The following is a 16,820-nucleotide window of genomic DNA, read 5'->3' on the forward strand; positions in this document are numbered from 1 at the left end:
TCTGCATCCTTCAAGAAAAACATGATTTTCATGCAGGACAATGCTCCATCACACGCGTCCAAGTACTCCACAGCGTGGCTGGCAAGAAAGGGTATAAAAGAAGAAAATCTAATGACATGGCCTCCTTGTTCACCTGATCTGAACCCCATTGAGAACCTGTGGTCCATCATCAAATGTGAGATTTACAAGGAAGGAAAACAGTACACCTCTCTGCACAGTGTCTGGGAGGCTGTGGTTGCTGCTGCACGCAATGTTGATGGTGAACAGATCAAAACACTGACATAATCCATGGATGGCAGGCTTTTGAGTGTCCTTGCAAAGAAAGGTGGCTATATTGGTCACTGATTTGTATTTGTTTTGTTTTTGAATGTCAGAAATGTATATTTGTGAATGTTGATATGTTATATTGGTTTCACTGGTAAAAATAAATTATTTAAATGGGTATATATTTGTTTTTTGTTAAGTTGCCTAATAATTATGCACAGTAATAGTCACCTGCACACACAGATATCCCCCTAAAATAGCTAAAACTAAAAACAAACTAAAAACTACTTCCAAAAATATTCAGCTTTGATATTAATGAGTTTTTTGGGTTCATTGAGAACATGGTTGTTCAATAATAAAATTAATCCTCAAAAATACAACTTGCCTAATAATTCTGCACTCCCTGTAGACAAGCCCTATACTATCGTTGTGGTTTAGTTTGCAATACGTTTAAAATCCTTTATTTGTGCCTCAGTTTATACCCTCCTAGTGCTGTTTGTGCATATACTAGTTTTGCTTTCTGATACAATTTTTTTCTCTTTTTAAATTACCTTTACAATACATCAGTTACTATAACACACTGTTTACACGGATATCCAAGCATCTATTTAATGATAGTCTATTTCAGTCACACACATCACCCTGCATAATTTTGGTTATACATATTTACACTCATTCAGGTCCAAAAGCCTATTAACCCTTCCCATGCACTTCTACCACACCATAATAGTCCTATCTTTTGCACTCATGTATCTACAATGCGCATAAAAAACTATCTTCCTGAGAGTTATAGGTGTGTATATGTTTATTTTATTCACCGCAAGGCACGTAGTAAGCTCGCAATCTCACTCCCTTTCATTATAGGGGTAGTTAGCTTACCACACACTAATACCAGGATCCACATGGATAACGCATATTTGTATATCTGATTTTTACTAGAGCTCCCATATACTCTCAACTCTCTGACTAATCTTTGTATTTACATTAAAATTCGCTTTAAAGCATATATTTTTGCTCTCTCCCACTATCCATATTATAGCTGCTGCGCTACCACATAAAATTAGTTACTAACCTTGCATTTGCCATAATAAAAGAGCACATGAGTACACCAGAGTAACCTTCTGAGCCATAATCTCCACTTTTCCTCTAAAACTATAATAAGGCCCAAGATATTTCTACACCTGGACTCAGTACTGACTATCATACTCCCTGTAAGTCACACACACTGCATCTAGGACATGTCCTCCTTCCCCCTCCCACATCTTTACTTTAAGTACGGCTCCCGCCCATTACACCCTTGTCCCTAATGTCTTACATAATCATTATATTTGCTATATAACTATACACTTATAAATTAGTCTTAAGAAGCTACCATCTGATGTAACATTATTAATAAAACTGGTCCAAGAGTGACCAGGACAGTAGCTACTTCACATCTCTGTTCTAAAAGAAAATGAAGTCTCATTTAAGTTTACCTAGCTTATCTCAATTTCTGTTGTTTTTCATTTATGAGGTAGTCACCTGTTAATAATAAGAATGGTTAACCGTATGCCTTCCTTATGCAGGCAGACAGTCTGTTTTACCTCATCACTAACTAATTGTAACAGAGACTTTTGTAGCTGCTAAGATATCATTTTCTGAAAAGTTAATCTATATTCACATATTCTGCAAGAGATGAACCTGATATTTTTCTATATGTTGTATTATATATGACTGTTTAGCTCTATTTATTTATTTTATGGCTTAAGTAACAAATCCCTCACCAATCTCTCCCTGGCCCAAAAGCGACCACTCCAAATGCTAACCCCCCTCTAATTATAAGCTTAGTAAGGCCCAAGGGAAATGCAATTATTTTAGGAGGACTTAATTGCAGATAATATTTGGGGGAAAAAAAAAAAAGTGCAAGAAATCATCTGGTTATAACTCATTAACCCTATGCTTATGCTTAAATGGTTATCTATTAGTAACTTACCACGCCCCCCTCCCCTCCCCCCATTCTTATTTCGAGCGGCTTTTGCCCGCTGCTTACCCCCCCCCCCCATAACCACTACTAAGGTCCAAAAGCGGCCTCACAAATGCCAATTTCCCTCCTCACCTTTCATTGGAATTCTCAGGTCCAAAAGTGACCCCTCCTTCGAGTAAAACAGGGAACCCTAACTAATATATTAAAATGAGGTTTCATTCATAGACATTTGTACTTTTCAATCATCATTACATACCACCATTTATTATATGAATGAATAGTCTAATTTTGACTTGTGATATGTAATGCTTATTTCTGAAGTTCAAACATGATCACATATGTTATTTTAGCTTCACCCTCAAATCTGTTTCCCTCATTAGCTATCTAAGTGCTTTAGTGAGTATCTAAAGGGTCTCATGACCAGTTTAAAGAGAGTATCAAACTTCTTATCCTTGATATTGTCTGGACTATTACTCTCTTGCTCAATAGATATTTGTTTGTAACGGGCATGCTGCGCTTCTAAACGTGGCAGGTCTATTTACATTGTTTTGAACGGAAAGGTAATACTGTATCTGTACTTCGATGTCTGTTAAGTTTTTATTGTTCTCGTCTCTAATAACCTCAATAAAAATAAAAATTTAAATAAAATAAAATGTTACATTACTGCGGTTTTGATTACTCAATTGTTTATGTGCTCATTTGTTACGGTTATTTTTATGCTCAAGCAGAGGAAACTTGTTATTTCCTCTCTAATTCACAATAGGGAACATATAATTACAGTATATGGTACATCACTATCAACCACTTATGGAAACCTGGGGAAGATGTTTATTTTCAGCACCACGCATCAATGCCAAACTTTAAGTATGCATTTCAGCCATGCACACTTCCTAGGTGCAGCAGTCAGACCTAGGCTAAAAACCATGCACACCGACTCGAAGTCCCTTAAGCCTAAAAGTACACCATGTGCTATACAAATTCCACACTTATCCCATGGCATCTATTAAAATAATATCACATAATGTACAAGGCTTACATTCTAATATCAAACGCAAAAAGGCGCTCTCAAAATACAAGTCCTTAAAAGCACAAATTATAATGTTACAAGAGACACACTTCACTAAAAATAGTACCCCTAAATACTGGGACAAATCTTATCCACAGCAATACCATACTGTTAGTTCTAAAAAACATAAAGGTGTCTCTATTCTTTTGCATGCGTCCCTAAACTTTAAGGAGGAAGAAGTAATTATAGACAGTGACGAAAGGTATCTGATAGTTAGAAGACTTATTCACAATACCCCGTAATTCTGGGAAACATCTATGCCCCAAATAGTTATATTGGAACACTAATATCTTTCATGAATCCCTGAATATCCATTGACATGTATATATTTTTTTTTAGAAGACATATCAAAGTATTGATCTAGGCCCATTTTGGTATATTTCATGCCACCATTTCACAGCCAAATGCGATCAAATAAAAAAAATTGTTAACTTTTTCACAATTTTTTTCACAAACTTCAGGTTTCTCACTGAAATTATTTACAAACAATGTATGCAATTATAGCATAAATGGTTGTAAATGCTTCTCTGGGATCCCCTTTGTTCAGAAATAGCAGATATATATGACTTTGGCTTTGCTTTTTGGTAATTAGAAGGCTGCTAAATGCTGCTGCGCATCACACGTGTATTATGGCTAGCAGTGAAGTTAATTAGGTAGTTTGTAGGGAGCTTGCAGGGTTAATTTTAGCTTTAGGGTAGAGATCAGCCTCCCACCTGACACATCCCACCCCCTGATCCCTCCCAAACAGCTCCCTTCCCTCCCCCACCTCACACTTGTCCCCGCCATCTTAAGTACTGGCAGAAAGTCTGCCAGTACTAAAATAAAAGTTTTTAAAAAGTAAATAAATAAATTTAAGCATATTTACATATGCTGCTGTGTAGGATCCCCCTTAGCCCCCAACCTCCCGGATCCCCCCCCCCCAAAACAGCTCTCTAACCCTCCCCCTCTGCCTTATTGGGGGCCATCTTGGGTACTAGCAGCTGTCTGCCAGTACTTAGTTTGCAAAAAAAATGTTTATTTTTTGGGTTTTTTTTTCTGTAGTATAGCTTCCCCCCCCACCTAACTGATTTTTTTTTTAATTTTTTTTTGCCCCACTTTTATTTAATTTTGGGACACATTTTTTCTGTAGTGTAGCGGTTCCCACCTGCTCCCTCCCCGTGCACGCGCCCGCCCCCCCGTGCACATGTCGCCCCCGGCGATCCCGCCCCCCTCCACATCACCAGGGCCATCGATGGCCGCCACCCACCTCCCACACAGGCTCCCACCCACCAACGAGGAAAGCCACCGATCTCCGGTGCAGAGAGGGCCACAGAGTGGCTCTATCTGCATTGGATGGCTACAAAAGGTTATTGCAGGATGCCTCCATATTGAGGCATCACTGCAATAACCGGAAAGCAGCTGGAAGCGAGCAGGATCGCTTCCAGCTGCTTTCCACACCGAGGACGTGCAGGGTACGTCCTCAGGCGTTAACTGCCTTTTTTTTGAGGACGTACCCTGCACGTCCTCGGTCGTTAAGGGGTTAACAATCAAATTGACAGAACTAAAGTTGTAACACAATCCCCACAGAGAACTTAGCCTTCTCAGAAAATTCTAGGGGACTTGCTCCTAGATCATAATCTCATAGATGCATGGAGGACTGTAAACAAAATTGAGAGGGACTATACATTCTATTCCTCAGTGCATGCAACATATTCCAGAATAGATTACATTCTACTTAGTCAAATTCTAGTCCCACTCCTAACTAATGCTAGTATATATACCTGTACATGGTCGGACCATGCACTAGTAACAGCAACCATTACTGGAGTTATCATTCATAACAGAACACTGAACTGGGTCCTTAACCCTAGGCTATTAGGGGACCAATTGGTTGCTCAAAAAATACACACAAATATAGCCCACTTCATAGAAGACAACAAAGGGACCACTAATAACCCATTGTATCTATGGGGTGCTCTTAAAGCTACAATACGAGGGGACCTAATAGAAGAGGAGTTCAAACAGAATAAGACACATAGAACACGATTAGAGACACTAAAAAAAGAAATTGAAGAGTTGCGACGAAGTGAAATTAATCGCCCAAGTAGAAAAACATCACAAACTTTAAAACAAAAAAGTAAAGAACTAAACAGTCTATTAACAGAAGATGCTACTAGAGCTATCAAATTGTTAGACACACACTACTTTGTAAACGCAAATAAGCCTGAAAGAATGTTGGCAAATAAACTAAAGGAAATCACAAGGGCAACGACTGTCCCCCAACTACAAACCAAAAGAAGTACAACAACTAGTGATGTCCCGAACTGTTCGCCCGCAAACGGTTCCCTGCGAACATAGCTTGTTCGCTTTCGCCGCTGCGGGCGAACATATGCGATGTTCGATCCGCCCCCTTTGTGTCATCATTGAGGAAAGTTTGACCCTGTAAATCAGCAGCAGACACTCCCTCACAGACCCTCCCAGCTCCTTGGCAGCAGCCATTTTAGACTCATTATGATCTTGCTTTCTTAGTGAGAGGAGCTTTAAGTGCCGCTGCTGCTGACATAATAGGGAAATAGATAGCTAGGCTAGTGTATTTAGTGTCCACTACAGTCCTGAAGGACTCATCTCTGCTGCAAGGACAGCACCCCAAAAAGCCCTTTTTAGGGCTATAACTTCAGTCGTTTTTTTTTTGTTTTTTTTTTCCTTTGTATTTTTATTTGCATTTGCCCGGCTTTCAGCCTGTGTGTGAGGCTCACAGCATATACTGTGATTAGTGCCACCACTGATATCTGCTTAACATTAGTTTAAATTTAACCAACAAAAATTTTAAATTATTTGGCTAGTGTAATTTATTTTCATTTTCTATCAGGCCTGTGTCTCTCAGGCTCACACAGCATATACTGTGGTTCATTGCTCTGTGCCAGCCACCACTCTTATCTGCTTAACATTATTTTAAATTTAAAAAAAAAACCTTTTAAATCATTTTGCTAGTGTAATCTAATTTCATTTTCTATCAGGCCTGTGTGTTTCTGACTTACAGAGCATACTGTGGTTAATTGCTGCCCTACCTAGGCTAGCAGCCACGACTCATATCATATGTGCTTAACATTTTTTTAAATTAAAAAAAAAAAATTAAATAATTTTGCTAGTGTAATCCAATTTTATTTTCTATCAGGCCTGTGTGTTTCTGACTTACAGAGCATACTGTGGTTAATTGCTGCCCTACCTAGGCTAGCAGCCATGTCTCATATGTGCTTAACATTTTTTTAAATAAAAAAAAAAAACTTTAAATCATTTTGCTGGTGTAGTCTAATTTTATTTTCTATCAGGCCTGTGTGTTTCTGACTTACAGAGCATACTGTGGTTAATTGCTGCCCTACCTAGGCTAGCAGCCACGACTCATATGTGCTTAACATTTTTTTAAATAAAAAAAAAAAACTTTAAATCATTTTGCTAGTGTAATCTAATTTTTATTTTCTATCAGGCCTGTGTGTTTCTGACTTACAGAGCATACTGTGGTTAATTGCTGCCCTACCTAGCAGCCAGCCACCACTCATATCTGCTTAACATTATTTTAAATTTAAACTAAAAACTTTTAAATTATTTTGCTAGTGTAATCTAATTTCATTTTCTATCAGGCCTGTGTGTTTCTGGCTTACTCAGCATACTGTGGTTAATTGCTGTCCTATCAGCAGCCAGCCACCACTCATATCTGCTTAACATTATTTTAAAGTTAAAAAAAAACTTTTAAATAATTTTGCTAGTGTAATCTAATTTCATTTTCTATCAGGCCTGTATGTTTCTGACTTACAGAGCATACTGTGGTTAATTGCTGCCCTCCCTAGCAGCCTCGACTGATATGTGCTTAACATTTTTTGTAAATTAAAAAAAACAAACTTTAAATCATTTTGCTTGTACTTAACATTTTTTGTAAATTAAAAAAAAAAAACTTTAAATCATTTTGCTAGTGTAATCTAATTTTATTTTCTATCAGGCCTGTGTGTTTCTGACTTACAGAGCATACTGTGGTTAATTGCTGCCCTACCTAGCACCCAGCCACCACTCATATCTGCTTAACATTATTTTAAATTTAAAATAAAAACTTTTAAATCATTTTGCTAGTGTAATCTAATTTCATTTTCTAACAGGCCTGTGTGTTTCTGACTTACTGTGGTTAATTGCTGCCCTACCTAGCAGCCATGACTCATATCTGCTTAACATTATTTTAAATTTTTCAAAAAAAACATTGAAATCATTTTTCTAGTGTAGTGTAAGTAGTGTTTTGTTGTTATACTTTGTCAGGGTAATCATGCAGGCTATATAGACCTCTACCAAAAGGGGGAGTAAGAGGGATTAAACTGCTAAGAAAAGTTTTACTTAACACAACCTAGTTACCATGGGTCCCAGACCGCGTGTCTTGTTGTTATACTTTGTCATGGTAATCATTCAGGCCATATAGACCTCCCCCAATAGGAGGAGTTACAGGGATGAAAGTGCTAAGAATAGTACTACTTAACACAACCTAGTTACCATGGGTCCCAGACCGCATGTTTAATTATTATACTTTGTCAGGGTAATTATATATCTAACAAATCTATCTATTTATCTTCTATCGATTCTATCTAACTATCAATCTATGTATATCTATCTATCCTATCTATCTATCTATCTATCTATCTATCTCGTGTCCGGACTGTTTTTGACAAATTTTAAGTAGGAGGACCGACCAATCATCTTCTTCCATCTCCCTGTTCCAAAAATGCAGGCCATATAGACCTCCCCCGATAGGGGGAGTAACAGGTAGTAGTAAACTGCTAAGAATAGTACTACTAAACACACCATGGGTCCCAGACCACATGTCTTATTGTTATACTCTATCAGGGAAATTATATATCTTTCAAATCTATCTATTTATCTATCAAATCTATCTAACTATCAAACGTATCTATCAAATGTATATTGCATCTATTGATCGATGTAATTCGTATCTATAGAATGTATATTGCATCTTTTGATTGATGTAATTCGTATCTATCAAATGTATATTGCATCTTTGGATCGATAACATTCGTATCTATCAAATGGATATTGCATCTATTGATCTATGTAATTCGTATCTATCAAATGTATATTGCATCTATTGATCTATGTAATTTGTATCGATCATATGTATATTGCATCGATTGAGCTATGTAATCTATGTATCTATCTATCAAATCTATCTATCTCGTGGTTGTGCAAATGGACTGTTTGCGGTTGTTTGCGGTGCGTTACACTTGGAGTTTGGTCTGTCACTGTGAAGCGGGCGTAACCCTTACACTACCTGATCGATACAACATCATAACTGATGTTTTAAAGCACGTTATTGCAAACAATTTAGGAATGTTAGGTGATTTAGGCCCTTTATGGGTTAAAAGCAGACTCTGCATCAACTATGTAATTTTCCATGGGAGTTTTGACATGGATCCCCCTCCAGCATGCCACAGTCCAGGTGTTAGTCCCCTTGAAACAACTTTTCCATCACTATTGTGGCCAGAAAGAGTCCTTGTGGGTTTTAACGTTCGCCTGCCTATTGAAGTCAATGGCGGTTTTAAGTTCGTGACATCACTAACAACAACTAATAACCTGATGGAAATAGAAAATCTGTTCTCAGACTTTTATCATGACCTCTATAATCTTCCTTTCCATTCAGAAAAGAGAAACAAGTAGATTAATTAAATAAATTCCTAGATAATAGTAAGCTCCCTCACTAGTACCTGAAACTCACCAATCACTTTGGTGGAGGTGTTATTGGCTATTAAAAATCTAAAGCCCAATAAATCGCCAGGCCCAGACGGATACACAGGAGCACTTTACAAAACCTTCAGGAATATAGTGGCCCCACAATTAGTAATAATATTTAACTCTATCATGCAAGGATAAGTAATCCCAGAAGAAATGCTATTAGCAAGAATTTCAGTCATATCCAAACCAGATAAAAACAAACAACATTGTAAGAATTATAGGCCCATCTCCCTAATTAATCAGGATATAAAATTATTTATAAAGATACTAGCTAAAAGATTAAGTGGTCCCCTAACCGCACTAGTTCACTCAGATCAAGTAGGATTCATTCGGGCCAGGGAAGCACCAGATAATATTAGAAAAGTCATTGACTTGATGAGTTTTGCAGCTCTGGAGAGAGTGCCTTCTCTGTCCCTGTCATTAGACGCAGAGAAGGCATTTGATAGAGTGAATTGGAGTTATATGTCTGCCCTGCTGAAAGGCATAGGAATGCAGGGAGAATTTCTTAATGCTATTAGATCCCTCTACTCTACACCAGCAGCATACATAAGACTGGCAGGTTATCAGTCTAGAAATATCAATATTCGAAATGGTACAAGGCAAGGATGCCCCTTATCATCATTATTATTTGCCCTATGTATAGAGCCACTGGCTATTAAGATTAGAGACTGCCCAGATGTTGCGGGTATACCTGTAGCCCAGAAATAACATAAGATTGCATTGTTCACGGACAATGTCATCCTAACACTAACAAAACCTTTATTGTCCCTGCCTCCCCTATTCTCCATACTACAAAAATTCAGCACATTATCGGGCTATAAAATTAACAAAGATAAGTGTGAAGCATTAAGTCTCAATATACCAGCAACAACAAGGACAATTCTAGAACTGAACTTTACGTTTAAATGGGCAAAAAAGACAATTAAATATCTAGGAATTCATCTTCCCACCGATGTACATGCCCTCTACCAGTACAACTACAAACCCATGCTAACACACTTAAGACATCTCATGACTAAATTGTCAAAATATCACTTCTAGGAAGAATAGTAACAACAAAAATGACAATTTTACCCAAGTTTCTATACTTGTTCAGGTAACTACCTATTTCTGTGCCTCCTATAGAGATTAATAACCTACAGAAAGACATTCTTAAATTCATATGGAACAACAAAAGGGCCAGAATAAATAAACACATAATGACAAGACTTAGAACTGGAGGGGGACTAGGCATACCACATTTGATCTCTTATTACAACGCCACTAGAATGGCACAAACTGCTCTATGGCATCACATAACTAGTAAACAAGCAGAGAAACGGAGCTGCAGAAAAAATTAATTGATACAAAAATATAAAATAAGTACAAAAAGAACGCATCCAAGGGAAATACAGGGCGTATCATCTAGACTAGGTGATACGCCCTGTATTTCCAATGGATGCGTTCTTTTTGTACTTATTTTATATTTTTGTATCAATAAATTTGATTTTATTCATAATTTTTGCTGCAGCTCCATTTCTCTGCTTGTTTTCTGGACACACCAGTTTTGGAGTCTGCAATCTACAGTGTATCCCCAGGTTTACTATCAGCTCATTCACCAAACCCCCTCAGCTGATGTCATGTCTGACGAGTCTCACCTACACTGCTCGGGATTTCCAGAAGTGCAACAAGGTGAAGACCGGGACACAGTTCTGGAGGAGGGCAGAGCACTACCATTTCCAGGCCTGTGTGGAACACCTGGGGAGCCTTGTTCACCTACCTACCTGTGCCGTTCGGTTCTTTGGGAGTGTGAGAGAAGGCTGCGATTGGGACACAGCTCTGGAGGCGGGCGGATTGCTATTTCCCGGCCTGTGTGGAGCACGGAAGAGCCCTGCATCCGTGCATCGCCCCAGCTCCCGAGATCCTACTTGTGAACTGCAGACATTACGGCTATACAGGTACTGAATATTCTGGTATTTGGGGTTTGGTTCTACTTTGTCTTTTGGGACTACTTTGAGACTTCCTTACTCAGTTTGGGACACTTCTTTATATATATTGCCATTTTGCTCAAGGATTTTTCCTCTTTTTCCTATATCACATAACTAGTGACATACAATGGGTACACCTAGAAGCAGATATCATTGACGTGGATGATATACTCAAATTATTGTGGACGCCCAAGATAAACAGGCCTCAAATAGGGAAAAATGTCATAGCTATCTCTCATACACTATTCATATAGGATAAAATGACACTGAAATACCCATTACTCAACAATAGATCAACAGTTGCCCCATTACTAAATCTCAATACTTCAATAGATAAAGTGGTACAAAGCAAATGGATAAATAGAGGTTTGTACAGAATAGCGGATACCTTTGTTAATGGGAAGTTTCTTACTAACCAAAAATACAGAGATCTAAATCCAACAGACACACATGGTTCTACTATTTTCAATTAAGAGCTACAGTAATGGAGGCCCTGGGTAATTCCCCTCCACATAATCGTACTTTGTTTAAAATGATGTGTTTAGCAGAAACAAGAATGAAGGGTGCCAATGCTAAACTATACCTTACATTCAACATAACTAAACCCGACATTAAAACCTCTCTCATGGCCAAGTGGGAAAATGATCTGGGACAAGAATGGTCAATCCAACAATGGACTAAAACACTCAGGCAGGGTACCTCATTTTCAGTCAACACATCTCTACAAGAAAATTTTATAAATCCTCATTTAGGTGGTATCTTTACCCCTCCGAGATTCACAAGATGGAGGGAGGGGATACTAGCTGCTGTTTCAGAGGGTGTGGAGAGGAAGGCAGTTATATCCATATGTGGTGGTATTGCCCCAAAATCCAGCCATTATGGGAAAATGCAGCTACCCTATTGAGTGCAGTTTTTGAGAAAGAGGTTGTGCTTCTCCCTGAACACAGGCTATTAAATTTCCCAATGGAAGGGTTACATTAAGGCAAAACAAACTTATAGCGATAATAAACACTGCAGTAAGATTAACTATAGCTACATTTTGGAAAACAGAACCACCAGATTTCTACCTGATTGAACAAAAAATAGAGCATATTTATAAAATGTCCAAGGCAGCTGTGGAACTGCTCTCTAATATAGATCTTTTTATAGCAATTTGGGGACCCTGGATTATATATTGGGAAGTTAGACAGAGATATCCACAGGGAACATGATGAGAAAGTCCTTTTACAATCCTGTGTTGTTGGTACATTCCAAACCTCTGAAATATGGCAGTGCTAGAAATAGAAGATCCAATAACCACATGGGAATGATGTTGATAGTTGATGTAATGACTTTATCCTTATTAGAGTTTCCTCAGTTGATTGTTTTAAGAGTTATAGATTGTCAGTTGGAATAGTTTTCTTCTGTATGAGTCATTGAATTATATGTAAAAATGTAATAATATGTAATATGCTAAATTGTGATATCTAACATCTGCTAATAAAAGCGATTTTAATGAAAAATTAAAAGAAAACATGTAGTCAAAAATGATATATTTAAGATCAATAGCAGAAAACAGCATTAAAACTTCAGAGTACGATAATATATCCAGCCTATACCGGAATATGAAATCTAGTAAACCCAGTTATTTCTCTATTTACGGAACCTCTGTTGAAACTTGTTCTGTTTAGACACTTTTACCTCTCCTGTTGTGTACAGCGTTTAGCTTGTAAACAAAGCGGTCAGTTTCAGAATGTGTTCAGGTCACATGCCCTCCAGTATCCAATAGCGTGAGTAGATTACCGGCCTTCAAAAAAGAACAAGTGAAAAACCTTTGCAAACGAGTGTACTATATAGCTCTCACAACACTTCACAATATAATAGTGGGTGGAAAAAAACATATATAATGAGCCCCAAAAGAAGGGGGAGGAGGTAAATCATAACTTTTAATAAGCAATAAAATAGAAAAATATTAAAATCACAAAATTGACAAAAAAATGCCTATTAGTAAATTTGAAGGCTGTGTCAAACGTCAAGACACTGGTATATGGGGTGCTATGTAACCCAAAATGAGGATACTAGGTCGATTCCCCTATATATATATATATATATATATATATATATATACACACACGTGTGCACTCTGAGTGCTGATGGATGATATAAAGTTAGGATATATTCCCTGATAGTCAATACATAACAGACATACCAGTATTGTAGATCGATAATATTTTCTCAAATATACTGGCCTTTATTGAAACACCTAGATAGGTTGATAATAATACCAGGTTCAATACAGTAAAATGATAGGATACATATAGTGCTGTTAATAATTCAGTATAGCATGGCTTATTGACCACACAAATCTATTCTTCAAGTGTATATGATCATGTAAAATGTGAAGGTGTACATAGTATATCAGTGTAATACTCTTATTTGTAATAAACAGGCAAATAATCTATTCCCTGGTAAATGGGAGATGTACACTCACAATTTACATTTGTATCCGTATAGTTGTGTTAATAGTCACAAAATATATACAATGTTAGTATAGCACACGTATTTTGCACCTTAGTAACGTTATTATGCAACAATAGTAACGTTATTGTTCAAAACCATTACATATATGATTTATAAGATATAAAATGATCCTTCAGCAGTAATGCGAAGCGTTAACCTCTTGTGTTAATCAATTTTACAATACTGGACACACTATTGTCGCTATAATATCCAAGGATATACCAGCATTATTCTGGCTCTGAAACTCAGGCACACATTGGTCCTCGTAATCTATTATTGTTGGTTGTCAGACAACGTGTGCGGCAATCAAATTGAAACGTTTTGGACAGATACACTTGTTAACCCCGCAGTTTGTATTGCTGCCTCAGAGTAATGTTCTATAGGCTAATACGTTTAGGAATTAAACAATATTTTGGAACAGTAAATACTAGGTCAGCAGCAAACTACTATAATTGTGGCTAAAAAGTATAAACAGTATATCAAGAAAGTAACGTTAGATTAACAGACTAGGCACACATTTTGAAGCCAAATTTATATTATTAAAATAATATTCAGAGATACTGTGTCATCTATAGATAGGCGCACATATTGCACCAAGGATATTGGTTATACAAAAAAGTATTATCGTTAAAGGTACTGGGGAACAAAATTATCTGGTATGAATCAATATTCCAGGGACAACACAAATCGTCAGTCACTTGTATTTACCAGCATGTTAATAATTGAAGCACGGCTAGTGTATTTTAGGCATTTAGTAGTCACAATTTTGCTGATTTAAAAATAGAAAATCAGAGTTCTCACTCTTACCGGTCTTGCCTGCTGGAACGTTACTTCGCTGTTTAAAATTGAAAGAAATACAAAGTCCAATGTTTGAATGCAGAGAGCTCTGAGATGTAATTATTATAAGGACTCAGTGTAGGAATAAAAAGGTGTGCTCCATCTTGGTAATCTACTCACGCTATTGGATACTGGTGTCCTGCTACATACTGGGGGCAGCACAACAATTGATTTGAACTCTTGATTAACGTAACAGTCTGACAATTTGAAATGTATAAACCATCTGCACAAACAGACGTTCTGCTATTGATCTTAAATGTATCATTTTTTACATGTTTTCTTTGTTTTAATTTTTTATGTATCAAGGCATCTTAAACCACCGGTGATAGCTACTATTGTAACTTTTTATAATAAATTGTACTGATTGATTTTATACAGACTTTGTGAGGCCTATGTATCAAAGGTCTTGGGGACCTGATCCGACAGTGATCAGGTCCGCAAGACCTCGCTGAATGCGGAGAGCAATACGCTCTCCGTATTCAGCATTGCACCAGCAGCTTACAAGAGCTGCTGGTGCAATGCCGCCCCCTGCAGACTCGCGGCCGCCAGCAGGGGGGTGTCAATCAACCCGATCGTACTTGATCGGGTTGAATTGTGGCGATTCGTGTCCGCCTGCTCAGAGCAGGCACACAGGGTTATGGTCTTTAGACCGCTGCTTCATAACTGCTGATTCTGGTGAGTCTGAAGACTCGCCAGAAACACGGGCCCACAAGCTCCATACGGAGATTGATAAATGGGCCTCTGTATGTCTGTCTCTTCAGCTAGATTATAACTGATACTATGTTACTTTTTATAATCAATTGTATTGCTCACTATGTTCAGATTTTCAAATGTCTGTCTCTTTAACATTGCTGCTTATTTAGTGCACTCTTATTTGTTGTTGCATAAAATATACTTACCCTTTCATGGATATACTGTAATATATCCCATCAGATAATATTTTTAGCACATAGCTCAAAATGTGTGTTTGTCAGTGCTGCAATAGGAGTGTACATTTTGCAAAATATGGGCCAGATTACTAGTGGAGCGCTAACAGTTATGTGCAAGCGATAAGGGGTTTATCGCAAGTGTTTGCGCTAGTCGGGTTTACCTCTCGTATTACAAGTTGAAACTTCACAGGAACACAGTTATGCTGAAACAGAAACAGCCTTCCCCAAACTGTTGGAAGCACCCAATTGTTCAAAATCTTGTAGCATTACTATGACCCTTCACTGAAACTAAGGGGCCTAGCTCAAACTCTGAAAAACAGCGCCAGGCTATTATACCTCCTCCACCAAACTTTATAGTTGACACTATTCATTCTGGTAGGTAGTGTTCTTCTGGCATCCACAACACCCAGATTCTTTCATAAGACTCCCAGATAATGAACCATAATTCATCACTTTTGAGTACAAGTTTACACTGCTCCAGAGCCCTTTAGCAGCGAGTTGTACAACACACCAGCTGACGCTTGGCATTGAGCATGTTGATGTGAATCATGTGTACATCTGCTCAGCCATGGAAATCCATTTCAGAATCTTCCCAACACACAGTTTGGGTGCTAATGTTGCTTCCAGAGGCCATTTGGAACTCTGTAGTGAGTGATGCAATAGTTGATAAGCAATTTTTACACACTACATGCTTTAGAATTTAGCTGCCCTGCTCTGTGAGTTTGTATGGTCAACCACATTGTTGCTGGGCTGTTGGAGCTTCTAGATACTTTTAGTTGACTGTGCCAGATCTAGTAGGGTAGATATTTCACAAACTTATTTTGACAAAGGTGGCATCCTATAACAGTGTAATGTTTAAAGTCACTGAGCACCTCAGTATGACCCATTGTCCTGCCAACATTTGTGTGTGGACATTTCATGGTTATGTGCTGGATTTTATGCACCTGGCAGCAATGTCTGAAATACCAGAACACAATAATTAATAGAGGTGTCCACATCCTTTTGGCCAAATAGTGTATTTGTAGCCAAAAACACAAATCATAATTCATGATAGCCAGTTTTAGAGCATATTTATATTTTGAGAACTCTTATGAAAAGTGCAATCAGGGAGAGATCAGAAGACATTGAACTTCACTACAAGAAATACTGACACCCACCTTTCCTGCAAGCAACATACTGATAACTGTCTGCAATCAAGAAACGTGTGAAAATGCTTTCTACATTTGTTTGGACAATTTTACAAACTCTTTGTCTTACTCTGTCTACACATACATTGTAGTCATGTACGACAAACCCTTTAAATGTGGTTTTGAATGTCAATACTATGAATATACGAGATAATCATATTTAGTGTGATCACTCAGGAAACAACAAAATGTACAATATATTTTTTGGGTACATATATTCCTTTTGTTACCCTAGCATATAGTTATATATCAGACCTACGGCTAGATTTGGAGTTTGGCGTTAGCCGTGAAAATCAGCGTTAGAGGCTCCTAACGCTGGTTTTAGGCTAACTCCGGTATTTGGAG

The sequence above is a fragment of the Bombina bombina genome, chromosome 3 (genome assembly GCF_027579735.1).
Source record: "Bombina bombina isolate aBomBom1 chromosome 3, aBomBom1.pri, whole genome shotgun sequence".
In the NCBI taxonomy this organism is placed as follows: domain Eukaryota; kingdom Metazoa; phylum Chordata; class Amphibia; order Anura; family Bombinatoridae; genus Bombina; species Bombina bombina.